At 43.6% G+C, this 17,421-nt stretch overlaps 1 pseudogene; it reads left to right on the top strand.

Moving 5' to 3' along the window:
* Window positions 1-1,929: 1,929 nt before the first annotated feature.
* LOC114900993 lies at window positions 1,930-2,514 on the top strand (annotated as a pseudogene).
* Window positions 2,515-17,421: the final 14,907 nt, after the last annotated feature.

Below are 17,421 nucleotides of genomic sequence, written 5' to 3'. Positions count from 1 at the left end.
ACAAAAATACTACAAAAAAGCCAATATTCCTAATGAATGTAGATTCAAAAATCCTCAACATAATATTAGCAAATTGAATTCAACAATATATAAAAATGATAGTGCACCATGATCAAGTGGGATTAATTGCATGGATATAAGAATGGCTCAACATCCACAAATCAATCAATGTGATACACCACATTAACAAAAGGAATGATAAAAATGGCATGATCATCTCCATAGATGCAGAAAAAGCATTTGATAAAATTCAACGCCCATTCATGACAAAACTCTCAACAAAGGGAATAGATCACAATATAATAAAAACCATTTACGACAAACCCACAGCTAATATCATACTCAATGATGAAAAATCAAAAGCTTTTCCTCTAAAATGAGGAACAAGGCAAGGATGCCCACTCTCACCATCTCTATTTAACATAGTATCAGAAATCCTAGCCACAGCAATCAGGCAAGAAAAAGAAATAAAAGACATCCAAATTGGAAGGGAAGAAGTAAAACTGTCACTATTTGCAGATGACATGATACTATGTACAGAAAAACCTAAAGCCTCTACCAAAAAAACTATTAGAACTAATAAATAAATTCAGTAAAGTTGAAGGATACAAGATTAGTATACAGATCTGTTGTTTTTCGATACACTAATAATATCAGAAAGAGAAAGAAAGAAAATTCCATTTACAATTGCATCAAAAAGAATAAAATACCTAGGAATAAACTTAACCAAGGAGGTGAAAGACCTGTACTCTGAAAACTATAAGACATTGATGAAGGAAATTGAATATGGTACAAATAAATGGAAAGATATCCCTGTTCATGGATTGGAAAAATTAATATTGTTAAAATGTCCATACTACCCAAAGCAACCTACAGATTTACTGCAATTCCTATCATAATACTCATGACATTTTTCACAGAACTATAACAACTAATCCTAAAACTTGTATGGAACCACAAAGGACCCCTACTGAATAGGAGAAAATATTTGCAAGTGATATGTCTGATAAGGAGTTAATATCCAAAATATATAAGAGCTCATACAAGTCAATATCAAAAACACAAACCACCCAATTACAGAATGAGCAGAGGATCTGAGTAGATATTTTTCCAAAGAAAATATACAGATGGCTAATAAGTATGTGAAGATGTGCTTAATATCACTAAGCATCAGGAAAATGCAAATCAAAACCAAATGCAAACCAAAATAAATAAATAAATAAATCTATTAAAAAAATTTAAATGGAGTATAATCTTTAGAACTATTGAATCACTATGTGGTACACCTGAAATTAATATAACATTATAAATCAACTCTACCTCAATTTTTAAAATTTTATTTATTTTATTTATCTTTGGCTGCATTGGGCCTTTGTTGCTACACACCGGCTTTCTCTAGTTGCGGTGAGCAGGGGCTACTCTTCATTGTGGTGCTCGGGCTTCTCATTGAGGTGGCTTCTCTTGTTGTGGAGCATGGGCTCTAGGCACGCAGGCTTTAGAAATTGTGACACGCGGGCTCAGTAGTTGTGGCTCGCCGGCTCTAGAGCACAGGCTCAGTAATTGTGCCGCACAGGCTTAGTTGTTCCGCGGCATGTGGGATCTTCCCAAACCAGAACTCGAACCCATGTCCCCTGCATTGGCAGGCAGATTCTTAACCACTGCGCCACCAAGGAAGTCCTCTACCTCAATTTTAAAAAATAATTCCAGATGCTGGTGGCAGCAGCGCAGAGTGCCAGGCTCTTTTGTGTGGCTGAGGGAAGGGCGGCTGGCCGGCGCCTGCAGAACGCCGCTTCAGTGAGGGGCTTGACCGCGGTCAACCGGATTGTTGCTTTTCTGGTCCCCACTCGCCTGGCCGGCCGGACAAGACGCACGAGTAGCGCGGCACTGATTCCTCTCGGGTTCACGGGCACTGCTCTGAGCAGCGTCACCCTTTATACCAGAAAGCTGGCGGGCACCATGGGGAAAAGACAAAACAAGAAGAAAGTGGAGGAGGTGCTAAAAGAAGAGGAAGAAGAATATGTGGGGGAAAAAGTTCTCCACCGTCGAGTAGTAAAGGGCAAAGTGGAGTACCCCCTAAAGTGGAAGGGGTTCTCAGATGAGGACAACACATGGGAGCCAGAAGAAAACCTGGATTGCCCCGACCTCATTGCCGAGTTCCTGCAGTCACAGAAAACAGCACATGAGACAGATAAATCAGAGGGAGGCAAGCGCAAAGCTGATTTTGATTCAGAAGATAAGGGGGAGGAGAGCAAACCAAGAAGAAGAAAGAAGAGTCAGAAAAGCCACAAGGCTTTGCTCGGGGTTTGGAACCCGAGTGGATTATTGGAGCTATAGAATCCAGTGGAGAACTCATGTTCCTGATGAAGTGGGAAAACTCTGATGAGGCTGACCTGGTTCCTGCCAAGGAAGCCAATGTCAACATGCCCACAGGTTGTCATGTCCTTCTATGAGGAAAGGCTGATGTGGCATTCCTACCCCTCGGAGGATGATGACAAAAAAGATGACAAGAATTAACTCTCCTGAGTACCAGCCGCTGTCACATCTGACTGTGGGTTTCAAGTGGGGAAGGAAAGAGTTCTACTTGTCTTGACACCATAGAGGTGGCTTGAGAAGATGTCCTTTGAAGAGCCAGTATAGTTTCCATGCCCTACAGCAGCCCAAGTGCTTTAAAGCCATTCCATGCTGTATAGTTTGCACACCCATTCCAGTGGAGGGGAAGGAGGGTCAGTGTTTCAAGGCAACCCACTCTGAACTTTGCTGAGAAAAGCAAAGGGCTTTCTATGAAGGACAAAACTTGCAGAATGGGATGTGGGAGAGAAAAAGATACCATAGATCTTCAAAGAGCATCTCCACAACCCACAGCCTTCTTCCCAATAGTGTTAACTCTGCATTTTTACAGCGTAGCATATATGTAGTTTTTGGCTATTACTGGTGTATTATTTGGGGTGGGAGGGATGGGGTGGGAAAGAAGGGAGATGGGTTAGGATCATTTTTGTTAAAATTTGGGGCCTGATGGGGGAAGTGGTGAAACAAAGGAAAGAACAACTAATGATGATTTGGTTCTGTGTCCAGAATATTTCATCCTTTCAAAAAATGTCATTGGCATCCTAAATGAGGACTGTGAGAGACTGTTTAAAAGCTGTGAATGCCTGAAACTTAGAAGCCAAGGTGTTCCCTGCCTGAGCTTAATGCTGTTCCCAACAAAGGACTAAGCCAGTTAAGAAGTTACCGAAGCTGTCGTCTGTGGGATGGAAACTGGTTGAGGAGGAAAAGTCTTATTGGAGTGTATACGCAGGCAGGTCATTCTGTCTTAGAGGTGCTAATTCTTGAAACTGACAAGAAGACCCTTTCTTTTCCAATTATGAAGTTATAAATGTCAGCTTCTCCACCCAAGCCACTGGCTGAAGTATTTGGGGAAGGGCAGAGGGTGGTATAGGAGGTGGGAGAGTAGGGAAAGGCAAGGGCTGGTACTCTTAGGGTGGAAAACTCTTGGAGCCTCTGTTTTTTGAACTTTGAAACCATTGGTGGCAGGGTTCAGTCACTGACAGCACAAGTTCACTGAGTCACTTCAAGAGCTGAATAATTTCAGAAGCCCTGGTCTCAGGAGAAGATTAAATTTTCATACTGGGGCAGTGGCTCACTTTAAAACAAAACAAGTTTTTTTAATCCTAAGAATTAACTAAAACCCAAAACTCTGTCTTGAATCATGAGATCCATCAGTTCTAACATCATCTAGACCTGCATCTAGAACTCCACTGTAAAACATTTTTAGGCATGTGTTAGGTTTCTGTGAAAATTTTGTTTAAATGTTAAGCTTCATACCAACACTGTAAGTTTTTGTCTTAATAAAACTATAGATTTATAATCCAAAAAAAAAATTCCAAGTGACTGTCTTTGAGAATTAGAACTGTGGGGTGTGCAGAAAGCTGAGATGGAGTTCTGTTGCTTTATATTATAAGCTCTTACATGTGTTACTTGATTTTTAAATTATGATTATATATTATTTTTACTTTAAACATTTTAAAACAAATAATTTAACATGTGCCCTCAGTTTATGTGATAATTGCATTCCCTGAAAATCCATGGTTAAATCTGTTTGTTCAAACTGAATCATGATATTCAGGAGAACTACAAAAAAAGAAACTTTAAGACGGTGGTTCTCAAACTTAAGTGGGCATCAGTCATCTGTGGGGCTGCTTAAAACCTGGATTGCTCAGCCCTACCCCTGTGTTTCTAAGTCAGCAGATCCGGGGTGGAGCCTGAGAATCTGCATTTCCAGCAAGCTTTCAGTTGATGCTGCTGATGATGATCCAGGGACCACACTTTGAGAACCATGATTTTAAGGAAATAGCTCCTAATTTATATTTTCTATTAAATTGAATCACCATACATGGAGTTTGCTTCACATGAGGTTTACATACATAACGATATCACATCGTTTTCATTCAAACTGGGCATTGTGAACTGGTAAGCTTAGTGAGAACACACTGCTAGCTCCAATAGGTTGGTGATTTTTTGAAAATCACCTCCTCAGGCATAGCATGAGGAGTAAAGAGAAGCTGAGTAACAAATCCTCTTGCTCACAAAGACCACCTCCAACCACAAAAGGGAAAGGCCATGTGACCTAGGCTGGCCAATAAAACACTCCCTAGTCCCCAGTCAGAGATTGATTCAGAGATGACCCCATGGCCAAAGCTGGACCAATCAGAATTCTTCCCAGGACATTTCCACTTGAACCATCCAAAAACACTGCCTTGTTCTGGCTCTTGCTCTGGTTCTGGCATTGTGAAACTTATAAGCTTGGGGGGCTACTATCTCGCCTGCCCTGTGGAAGGATGCATCCAAAGAAAGTAGAGAAACAGTTCTGATAACACTGTAACTCCCTGAATCAGTTAATTCTGACTGGCCTTCTCAGTTGTGTTGAGCTGATAAATTCGCTTTACTTTTTCCTCATGTTTGAGTTGGGTTTCTGACACTTGGAGTCAATAGTTCCTGAATAATGCAAATGAAGTAAGAGTTTTCCAACATGTTTTAAAAATGTGTTTTTTCATATTTGAAGTTCTATGGATTTTTCAGATTGGAAACCAAGCAAAAATGAATACAAAATGACAATACAGATGTAAATAGAGATGAAAACTCTCCAGGGCTACAGAAGTATGGAGCTATAATGTAGCTCGTATTCAGGTAGACACATAACTTCCAGTTCTGCACTAGCTGAGACCATTCCCTCCTCACCTCCTCTGTGCTGGGTCCCGCATCCTCACAATTTGAGAGAAGCTCCCTTCCAGGAGTATGCAGAAGTAGAAGGACCCAGACTGCCCAGATTCATCTTCAAAGGAAGCCATCCATTTAAAACAACTCAAACAGAGTGTTGACCATATGGAAAGTGTTTAGATTAATTACTGCTCTGATTGGCAGCTACATGGCCCATCATAAAAATTCCCAATCATGACCTAAACTTTGAAACAGAAGCTCTGTCTCCACAATTTCATATAATATATATTAATTGGCTGTCAAATATTTGTTTTCATAATCTCATTTAATCCTGACTAAAATTCAGTGAGGTGCATAATTTTGATCTCCACGTTATAGATAAGGAAATGGAGATTCAGAAAATTAAGTAATTTTTCCTGGGTCACAGAGCCAGGCATGGTGGAGCCAAGACTCATATTGGATTCTCTGATTCTGGGACCCAAGGAAGGAAGGAAGACAGGGAGGGAGAGAGGGAGGGACGGAGGAAGAAGAGCAAAGAAACAAGAGATAGAGGAGGTCTGGAAGAAGCCTTCCACTTCTGGATTCCAGACCCTGCCTTAGGTGCCAACCATAAGCCCTCCCAATGGCCTTATACTAAACCCCATTTTCTCTTCACCTAGCTTCAGCTGATTTGAGTTACTTGCATCCGAAGAGTATTAACCAGTACAGCTACCCACCTCAATATGTTGCCAAAGGAATTGTGTTAGAACACAGCAGTCCCAGCATGTAGCAAATGAAGGAACTTGTAACAGCAGTTTTACCCATACCAGCCCCTCCACTGCCCAACTAGCTCACTATTATCCTCCCATCCATCTTTAGATCATAGATTGTCTTGGGGATGAGCATGGCTTTACAGTGAGGGATCAGACCAAATTCTCTTCTGTCCCAAGTCACTTAAGGGCCCCATTCCACTTTACTGCCCCTGCCACCAGTGTGAAATCACATCTGGGAATCCTGCGGATCCAAACCCTACTGACAAAAATCAATGTCTTAAGCCTGTAAGTCTAAGGACCAGAGTGCCACACCAGTGAACACTCAGGGCCCCTGCACAAGTAGCCTTCATGTCCACTGCAGCAAGGAGGTGGTGATACAGCCAGTCTTATGGGCAGACAGTGTGTTTTGACCATCAAAACCCTGGTAATTGAATCACCTGCCATTTAAACACTCCCCCCCCCCCCCCACCCCAACCTCCCTTCCACAAGGGCACATCAATTCAGTCCAACAAATTCACTTTGTTCCAGATATTTGCACTAGACACTGCAAACAAAGAGAACAAAATAGTTTATTAGGGAAGAAGGGCAAAATATGGTAAAAAAAAAGTCCTTCAGGTTAGACATTCATATCTCTGGAAAAAAAACCAGAAAAAAAGTTGTGCCACATTCATCAAAAGTCAGCCTTTTGGGAGCTTTTCCTCCCACCCCATCTTTTAAGCCATTTGTCCTTATTATACTATCTAAGAACACAGGACTAGCCCAGCATGGTATCCAGTGAACTCCTCTGATAGCCCAAAGTATTTGAGAAAAGGACCTCCCCAAGGGCTCCTCTGAGTTTATTTTGTGAACTGAATTGACAAGAATGACATGGGGTCATACTGGGCTTTAAAAAAACTAAGCTAGAAGCCAGAGAAAGGCCACCTTCACAACCAATAGTTTATCCATTGTCTCTGGGTTTAGCAGACCCCTAACATGCATGTCCCAGGAGAGGAAAGAAAAACAAGCAAACAAAATATCCCTAAGCAAACTTTCAGTAACAAAACGAGGTACCATATCCAAAACCTAACAACAGAAATGTCCAATAAAAGGAGGCTAGCCATTATTCAGTTTCAATTCTGAGATGTTACATTAACAGATATAATCTATTTTCCCATAGTTTTCTGGGGAAGAGGCAAGTCTCAGGGGTTTTGCGTACTTCATAAATACTTCAGTCAGTCTTGTAACTTTGGCAAAGACAATAGAAACTTATTTACCTGGAAGAAAGAGTCTCAGTTCCATCAGATGAGGACAAAAAAGAACTCACCAGGGTGTCAGAGAGAATGAGTCTCTTGTCATTTCTGTTCATTTGGTGTGAGTTCCAAACCAATGAACTCAAGGCACCAAGATGACACACTATACTTTTTTTAAGGAAAGGCAAATATTCAATGCTCATTTGGAGGATTTACTCAGCTTTCATGCTCTTCTCCTTCTCAGTGTGTGTAAAACTCACTCTTAAATACTCTGTGCTCATACTGTAAAGCACATTTTCCCTTATCTGCATAGCTTTGTCTACTATCTCTGAATCTCCAAGCTGCAAACTTACCTTCAAGCTCTAAGCGTTGGAAACCACAATCCAAATCTCAGGGAGGCCAGAGCCACTCGTTCTGTTGCTCTTGGGTGGTGAGAAGGACACTCTGTGATTTCCAGGCTGAACAGTATTTGGGGCATTGGAGATTGACTTGTGGGCTCAGTGGCGGCCAGCCATGTGACCAGAATGGGGGAAGGGATACTCCTGCAGGGTGAGGGACTGATGCCTGGTTGGCTGACAGACAAGGGTAGTGCAGGGTCTGAACAGAGCTGCCCAGGATCATAGGCAGACATCTTTAAGTTTCTTCTTAGATTTTAACTTGGTGATTTTACATGGCAGTGTTGTTTCAGCCTGGATTTTGAAATGCTGGTTTATCTCCCGCATGGTTTCTATCCCAGATCCTTTTGAATTCTGTCTTAGAGGGTTCTTAGAGGTAGAGGTCTAAGGGACCTTAGAGATGATCCAGTCCTGCCCCAGGGCCACCCATTTTATAGTCAGTTAGCAGCACTTCTAGGAGCCTGCAGAGGCCTGGGTCTGAATGCATACTGGAGTGACCAGGACTGGCTGGCACCAATATTACAGCTCACTTGAATATCTTCAACTGTTAGGTCATTAGAGCTTTGAGGACTGCTGAGATGCCAGTTAAATGGATCTTGTCACACTTCAGGTAGCTAAACCTGCAGCTATCAGATTAGGGCATGGCTTAGAAATTACAGCAATTTGTACTTGTGGTCAATGAGTTTTTGTATAGACATGTGTACTTATGTTTATGTATCTCTATCACAATCTTCATGAAATACTCCAAGATGATCTTTTTGGGATCAGGCGATGTCATGAGCTGGGGAGATCTTTGATCTCAAAGATCTTGAAGACTTCTGGAGACCAGAGCTGTATGGGTAACCTTCTAGTTCACATCTGCCACTCCCCCCAAACGGTTTGTGCTGGCTGCCTGCTAAAAAAATGGGGGAGGTGGTAATAAGAACGGAGGAATGGTAGAAGTGGAAGTGGTAGGTGGAATGGCAGAAGTGGCAATATGGTAGCTGGACATAAATGGAGGCGGTGGACGTATAGATGGAGGTGGTGGACGTATAGATGGAGGTGGAAAAGATGTAGATGGAGGTGGTGGAGGCAGCGGTGGTGATGGAGGAATGGGTGAGAAGACCTCCTAAATGACGGAGTAGGAGATTATTTTTACTATTATGCTGATGACCCTGGATGAATCTGACTTTCTGTGATTAGAAGTGTGAAATGGCGAAGCCTTGGCATTAGGAATCTGGAGAACATTATTCTGTCCCCAAAGCTGTGTGACCTTGAGAAAATACTTCACCTCTTTGGGCTTCAGCATCCTTGCAGCAGAATTGGCACTTAATAAATGGTGGCTTGTTTAGGGGAACTCATCTTTCTCCCTCCAAGCACTTTACTCTTCCCTACAAAGTAGGAGCTTCTGTCCTTTCTGAAGCTTTGAGAAAAGTACTCTCCACTCACCTCTCTTACTTACTCCTGCTTAGTGGATGAGGAGTGGCTCATGTGCTTGATGAATTTGGGAGAATAAAATGGGCACGTGCCATGACTCAGATCCTTCTGAGAACTACCTGCACCAGAGAAGGCCCAAGCTGCCCTCCTCTCCTCCTCTCTTCTCAGTAAACTTCCCAGGGCAGGTTCTTGTCACGCAGGTATGGAGTCTTTCAGTGCTGGAAAGATAAGTTTGGTTCTTGGGGAAAGAGTTAGGAAGCCTGATTGTGGTTGTACTTTCTAAACCAAATTCTCCAGTCAGCTTTATCTGTTATGAAGTTATTTTAATCTCTAGTGGTTTGACCCCTGTATCTTATTTCTCATTTGATTCCAAGCATAGAGAGAAAGACTGGGAACAAGGATCACTCTCAAATTCCAATGTTGGTGAATTAATGAGAGAGTCAGCACGGAGTTGATTGGACTAAACGGTCTCTAAGTTTCCTTCAAGCTCTAACATGCTGTGATTCTATGAGTCTATTTCTCTGGGAAAAAACCAAACTCTTAGCAAACAACTTCTTAATCTCTGACTCTCCTCCTTCCTGCCTCTCAATACAAAGAAGACCTCAAATCCTCAAACATCTTCCTCTCCTCCCCTCTCCACCAGCCCCTCGTGGCTTCATTTACTCCCTGTTCTGGTCTGGACCCCGTGATGAATCCCTTCACTCCTCCCTCAGTGATACCCATAACCTCTAGCTCCTGCCCTGCCAATCTCTTGTTCTAGATCAGCCCACCCATCAACCTTCTCCTCCAGCACTGAACTCCCTTTCATCTCTGAAGAAAGCCTGTCTTCAGGGGAGAGAACAAAGCCAATACACAGAGTGGCAGAGGGGTGTGTGTGGGGGGGTGTGAGAGGGAGAGACAGACAGGATGGGGAGGGGGAGGGAGACCTAGCCCCATGATGCCTGTGGCCAACACTATCCCTGCCCTTCCCCATGATTGAGTTTTGTGAGCCAAAAACTGTTAAGAGAAGATCTGGCCATCCCCTTTCTCTCCTCCCCCTTCCCGCTGGCCTCTCTCCATGTTACTTCCAAGGAGACTGGTTCACCCAGCTGGCTCTAAGCTCTGGGATAAATTGGAGGCTTTCAGTCCTTCTTTATCACCAGAGTGGTAACAGCGGAGATCCACACTTAGGGGAAAGGGAAAAGTTGGACCCAGTGGTTCTCAGTCAGAGGTATCCCCCACCCAGGGGACATTTGGCAATATCTGGAGACATTTTTGGTTGTCACACTGAGAGGAGAGTACTTCTGGCCTCTAGTAGGTAGAGGCCAGGGATGCTGTTAACATCCTACATAAGACACTCCCCCACAACAAAGAATTAGCCGGCCCCAACTGGCGATGGTGCTGAGGTCGAGAAGTCCTGGATCAGACAGCTCAGCCCCCTCTGGTCTAGGCTCTAGGCTGTCTCTAACCCAGGCCAAAAGAGCATTCCACATGGGCCCATCTTAATCTGGGCTCTACAAGGAAGAAGGAGGGGCAAAGATTCTTAGTAATTCGAAGTTTCTGACCTCTGTGCTTCCATTTCCTTTAGAGACCTGGTGGAGGGAGGTGGCTACTCACAGGGACAGATCCCCTTCCATCTCCTGGCCAGATACCATCTGAACTCCACCTGAGTTTAACATATGGCAGGGTTTAAGCAGGTTTGACACAGGGTCCTGGCATGGAGGGCATAGTATGAAGAGAGAACAAGCCTCCTACCCTGGAGAGGTCTGCAAGGTTCAGGTCCTTGTGTTGGTGAGAATAAGGACACATTTCAAGGCCCCAGCAGGCCTATCTAGAACTTTTACCCATAAGAAATTCTCCATGAGCTGGGCAAGACTCACTCCAGTATGTATATTATTTGGCTCTCAGATTGTTTGTGCCAAGCTTTGGCAGGTGGTACAAGACTGGCTGCCCCAGATTCTTGACAACTTTAGCTGCTTTTGAACTGTATCCAGGGTCAAGGAGGGAACATACTGTGATGGTGTCAAGTCTGCACAGGAGGGCAAAAAAAAAGATGGTATCTTAAAGGGAAGCTGAGATACCCAAAATGCCAGGCTCAGGTTAGGCAGTGGCTGGGTCCTGGCCTTGCACATCTCCATCTACCCCCTGATCACTGCTGTGGCTGTGGCCAGCAACATCAGAGACCTTAGCTCACTCTCCACCAGCCACACTGCATGTCCTGCTGTTCCTCTAACACCCCAAGCTCATTCCTACTCGGAACCTTTGCACTTACTGCTTCCCTAACCTTCAGCATGACTTGCTCCCTTGTGTATTCAGCTCTCTGACCAAATGCCATCTACCCAAGAGGGCTCTCCCTGACCAGCCCATCTAAAATGCCCCTCTCTAGTCCTTAATTCTGCCTTCCTTGTCTATATGATGTTTCTACCCCAAATCATATTTTGTGTTTGTTTGTTTATTCATTTATTGTCTGTTCCTTTAATATGGCAGGGATTTTGTCTTGTTCACAGATTTATCCCTGATGTCTAGAATAGAGGCTCATAAATGGTTGGGTTCAAATCCTGGCTCCACTAACTGTGGGATCTTGGGCAACTTACCTATCGTTTTTTTCTTTCATATTCCTCAGCTGAAAAATGAGAATAAGAATTATATCTGCCTCAAGGGTTGTTATGAGAACTGATTGAATCAATGTATATAAAATCTTAGGTCGGGGCTTCCCAGGTGGCACAGTGGTTAAGAATCCGCCTGCCAATGCACGGGACACGGGTCCGAGCCCTGGTCCAGGAAGATCCCACATGCTGCAGAGCAACTAAGCCCGTGCACCCCAACTACTGAGCCTGCACGCTAGAGCCCGCGAGCCACAACTACTGAAGCCCGTGCTCCTAGAGCCCGTGCTTGGCAACAAGAGAAGCCACCAAAATGGGAAGCCCATGCACCGCAACGGAGAGTAGCCCCCACTCACCTCAACAAGAGAAAGCCCGCATGCAGCGAGGAAGACCCAACGCAGGCAAAAGTAAATAAATAAAATTAATTTAAAAAAAAACTTAGGTCAATGTCTGGGCCACAGGAAATAATTAGTATTAACTATGAATATTATTATAATTATTATACTCCCAGGAAGCCCATGACCTGTGTACTCTGAGGAGTGGGGAGTGGCATTCCAGGAATGAAGCAGTCATTGTTACTTCGCGCAGGCTCCCAACCGGAGTCCTTTTCTCTCCTCTGCACCTGCTCTCTGTTGCCCTCTGGAGGTCCTGGCTGGACACTGGTGAAAGCCGACTGTGTTAGGGGCTCGGCAGATGATGTATTTCCCGGGGAAGAGTGAGGCTTTGCTGGATGGCAGCCCCCTTACTTAAGTTTGGCCCTTGACAAAACCGCCAGTGGAGCCATCATGTGGCAAACATGATTGGAAATCATTGAGACCACGGAAGAACTGCGGGTACCTAGGAATTCATCTCTCAGACCCCAAGAGGGACCCAGAGAAAGGCCACCCCTCCCCTCCCCCAGGCTGTACTTCCTGAGCCAGGGCACAATGCTCTGGCCACCTGGGCCAACCTAAGACACCCTGTAAAGCCACTCCTCAGATGAGCCAATGCCTCCTCCAGCCTGGTATTTTCTTTGCCTCCTTTTCTTTCCCCCAAATAACCAGACTATTCCATGTTTTGCCTCAAGGAGCGTGTATGAAAGCAGAAAGCAGAGACAAAATGAGCCTCTTCCCTTAGAGGAAGAGAAAAGACTCCTGGCTAACCCAGACTGAAGTGTAGGAGAGGATGTTCATGAGAAGGATCAAGGCTGTCCCCTACCCCTCATTCAAGGCTGCATGGAAACATGGAGGGGGACTCTGAGCTCCACAGTGACTTGCAGGCACCAGTGAACAAGGACTATATGGAACAAGAACAAATGACATCAAGTGTAGGGACCTATGTAGGTCCCTAAGAGTCGAGAATGCTGCAGTGCACCCCACTCCGACCCCAAAATGGAAACCACGAGGGACACTCAGAACAGACAGGGATTAAGTGTCAGCACCTTTTAAAAATGAGGGTTCAAAATATAGATGAAGAGTTTTAGAAACTCATGTTTCTTACTACCTTGAGTGCAGGGACCAAAACTGGTATTCCAAAGGATAGATTTTTAAAGAAAATAGTGTTGGGGAAACGTACTATTTCAAAAGTTACACTTAGAGGAGAAGTCTGGGCAGCAGACAAAGGCAGAAACCTAATCATTTGTTGGACTCAGCACATTTATCTCTGCTCTGAAATCAAATGTGATTGTCCCTTAATACTGGGGTTGAACTTGCAGCCCAGGTTGCCTTGGACAATCACCAGGTGCCCTGTTGTCTTGGCTTCATTATCAGCAGTGCCCTCTTTCATTCTCAAAAGGGATGCAGTCTGGGCAGTAAGTTATATGGTTACTCTGCTCAAGATTTTTAAATGAGTGATCCCATGGGCTGGCCAACTCTGAGTGAGGTGCTATGAAATAGAAAGTAAGGATTTCTAGGCAGGGGTGGCTGGAGGCTGTGGGACAATGAAGCTCTGGATGGGCTGAGAATCTCACCCGGACAGAAAAGGAAGGGGCACGTGTTACATGATGAGAGGAGTTGTGGTGAGGTTGAAGGTCAGGTGCTGTGTAGAGTTGAGAGGACAGTGGTGGGGGTCAGAGTGGAATGTTTGAACTTAATATTTCAGACATGGAGTAGTGCAGGGTAATGGCATGGTCTGAGTTATGACCACGAGAGCAGGTAGGAGAAATGGAACCTCATTGCATTTGGGGATAGGAATTGGGCAACTAACAAGAGACATGGAAGCAGGACTGGCTACTCTATACCTTTTTGCTCCTATTGAATTTTGAATCTTTTTACTATATTATCTTTTCAAAAATACATAAATAAAATTAAAATATAAAGGAATCCAGGCTTCTAGGTCAACAGTGGAATCATTTTATCAAGTTTTTAAAGCCCCACCAGTAAAACAAGTTGCCTTTAAACATTTGAAAAGATGCTCAACCTTACTCACTTACAAAAAAGAAAAATAGGGAAATTAGAGCCACAGTGAAATATCATTTTTCACCTTCAGATTGGCAAATATCAAAAGGTTTCACAACAGCAAGAGTGGAAGGAAATGGGTCCTCTTCCACACAGCAGTTGGACAGACGGCAGATGGGTACAGGCTCTATGGCACCACTTCAGCAATATTCATAACACCTGAAAATGCACATACCTTTGGGTAGCAGCTATTCCTGTGTAGAAAGTTATCTTACAGATACACTCCGACCTGTGGACAAAGACACATATGTGGTTTGAGGCAGTTACTCACCTTCCTGCATTTATGTCAGAGGGTTATCAGGGGAATTAAATGATGTAACGCATGGAAAGGAAGTTAAAGAAAGCCTGGCACATAGTAAGTGCTCAGTAAATGCCAGCTGTTATTATTACAGCATTGTTCATGACAGCAAAACACTGGAAACAACACGAATGTCTATCAAGAGGGGACTGATAAAATAAGTTTTGTCTTACATTGAAAAATCACAAAGATTTTAAATACAATGAGGATATTCTTTAAACAGTGCTATGGAATGATCTTTTAAAAATGTTGTTAAATGGAAAAAAAACAAAGTGTAGAGGAATGCTTGTGATTTGTCACTATTTGTGTGTGGGGTGTGCCTAGAGGTGCACAGTCTCTCCAGGGATGAAGTCACAAGAAACTGGTAACAGTGATGATTCCTGGGAGGGACAGTGAGAGGCAGGAGCTCAAGGGCTACTGTATAACCTCTTGTACCTTTTATATTGTCCATCATAGGGATGTATTCTCTAGTCAAAAACAATTAAACAAATTGGGGTATATGTCCAAAATGTTGAAAGCAGGGACTCAAATAGATACTTGTATGCCATTGTTTGTAGCAGCATTATTCACAATAACCAAAAGGTGGAGACAACCCAAATGTTTATTGATAGGTGAATGTATAAACAAAGTGTGGTTTATCTATACAATGGAATACTATTCAGCCTTAAAAAGGAAGGAGAGTCTGGCACATGCTAAAACATGGATGAAACTTGAAGACATTAAGTGAAATAAGCCCGTCACAAAAGGACAAATACTTGTATGATTCCACTTCTATGAGATACTTAGAATAGCCAAATTCATAGAAACAGAAAACAGAATAGTGATTACCTGAGACTAGAAGGAAGGAGAAATGGGGAGTTAGTGTTTAATGGGTACAGAGTTTCTGCCGGAGATGATAAAAAAGTTCTGGAGATGGATGGTGGTGCAACAAAGTGAATTTACTTAATGCCACTGAATTGTACACTCAAAAATGGTTAAAATGGTAAACTTTATATTATGTACATTTTATCACAAAAAACAATTAAATAATTTTAATAATAAAAATAGTCATTTTTTAAATTTTGATCGGAGTTATGTTAAATGCAGAGATTAATTATGAGGAGCTGTATCGAATGAGCCACAACAAAGAATGGTCCTATCGAAAAAAGGACTCGGTCTCCAAATCCTGGCATTTTTCCATGCCAGTTTCTCCTGTTCCGCTGAATGGCTCTTGGGGGATTCATGGTACAGAGCAGAGGTGACAGGCTGAGCCAGGACCATGGGAGGAGGGCAGCTTCATCCAAGACAGGGAAGAAAATGGAAGGGAAGAGGTGATGGTTGGGGCAGAAGTAGAGGAAATTCCTGCCAGACCACATAGACTTTCTCCATGAGGAATGTTGGGGGTAGATTTTGAGGGGGCTAGAAAAGCTTGGTCTTTGAGGGGAATCACAGAGGGGCCAGACCAGGGATGAGTAAAAGAACCACCACTTTCCTCTGAGGAGCCTGGTGACGCTGGAGATCACAAATGTGTAGAGAGAATTTCCTCTCCTCTCGCCTCTTCTCCCTCCCCAGGCAACAACGTTGAAGGGGTTGCAGACCCCTGGTAGCTAAATAAGTGAGGAAGACCAGACTCCCCATCCAGACCACCAACTACCATAGGCTTCTCTTCTTCAACAACACCAAGCTGGGATTGGGAAGAGGCCTCAGTTTTAAGTTGAAACTGAAGTTTGGGTTATTATTGGGATGGACATGATCATTACTGAAATAAGACTGAGACCAAGGGTGACCAGAACAATCATGTGACTTGTCTAAATTTCATCCAGTGGCAGAGCAAGATCTAGACCTACAGAATAAATTTAAAAAGCAACAAGAGGGGCTTCCCTGGTGGCGCAGTGGTTGAGAATCCGCCTGCCATTGCAGGGGACACGGGTTCGATCCCTTGTCTGGGAAGATCCCACATGCCGCGGAGCAACTAAGCCCGTGCTCCACAACTACTGAGCCCGCGTGCCGCAACTACTGAAACCCGCACGCCTAGAGTCCGTGTTCCACGACAAGAGAAGCCTCCGCAGTGAGAAGCCCGCGCACTGCAAGGAAGAGTAGCCCCCTCTCGCTGCCACTAGAGAAAGCCTGCGCTGCAACGAAGACCCAACGCAGCCAAATATAAATAAATTAATTTTTAAAAAAAGCAACAAGAGGCAGAAATCAAGTTACTTTCTGATTTTATCTGATGAGTCATGCTTATTCAATGGAATAGTTATACAGTATTATTTTCAGTTGTTAATTGAAATGCATGCATCTTGCATCTCCCCCTAGATTGTAAGTTCACTGAAGGCAGGTCCCATGTGCTATTTATCCTCATACTGCCCCCACAGCCTAGCAAAGTGCCTTGTATGTACACAGTGGGCACTGAAATGGCTGCTGACCAAGAGGGCTTACCCCATAGGAAGCAGCACCGGGCCATTAGTGTGCTTATACAGTACCTAGCACAGAGCAGGTGAGCAACAAGACCTGGTTGAGTTGACATGACTCTTCCTAAACAGAGAGCCTGTGTTCTAGGAAGTGTGATATAAAATGATGTTGCTCTCACACCAGTCAGAATGGGCATCATCAAAAAATCTACAAACAACAAATGCTGGAGAGGGTGTGGAGAAAAGGGAACACTCTCACACTGTTGGTGGGAATGTGAATTGGTACAGCCACTATGGAGAACAGTATGGAGGTTCCTTAAAAAACTAAAAATAGAATTACCATACGACCCAGCAATCCCACTACTGGGCATATGCCCTGAGAAAACCATAATTCAAAGAGAGTCACATACCAAAATCTTCATTGCAGCTCTATTTACAATAGCTAGGGCATGGAATCAACCTAAGTGTCCATGGACAGATGAATGGATAAAGAAGATGTGGCACATATATACAATGGAATATTACTCAGCCATAAAAAGAAATGAAATTGAGTTATTTGTAGTGAGATGGATGGACCTAGAGTCTGTCATACGGAGTGAAGTAAGTCAGAAAGAGAAAAACAAATACCATATGCTAACATATATATATGGAATCTAAAAAACAACAAAAAAATGGTCATGAAGAACCTAGGGGCAAGACGGGAATAAAGATGC

Source organism: Monodon monoceros, unplaced genomic scaffold, assembly GCF_005190385.1.
Source record: "Monodon monoceros isolate NGI ecotype Baffin Bay Population unplaced genomic scaffold, NGI_Narwhal_1 Super_Scaffold_19, whole genome shotgun sequence".
Taxonomy (NCBI): Eukaryota; Metazoa; Chordata; class Mammalia; order Artiodactyla; family Monodontidae; genus Monodon; species Monodon monoceros.
Note: the sequence above shows the minus strand (reverse complement) of the source record. Positions and strands in the feature narration are given on the sequence as shown.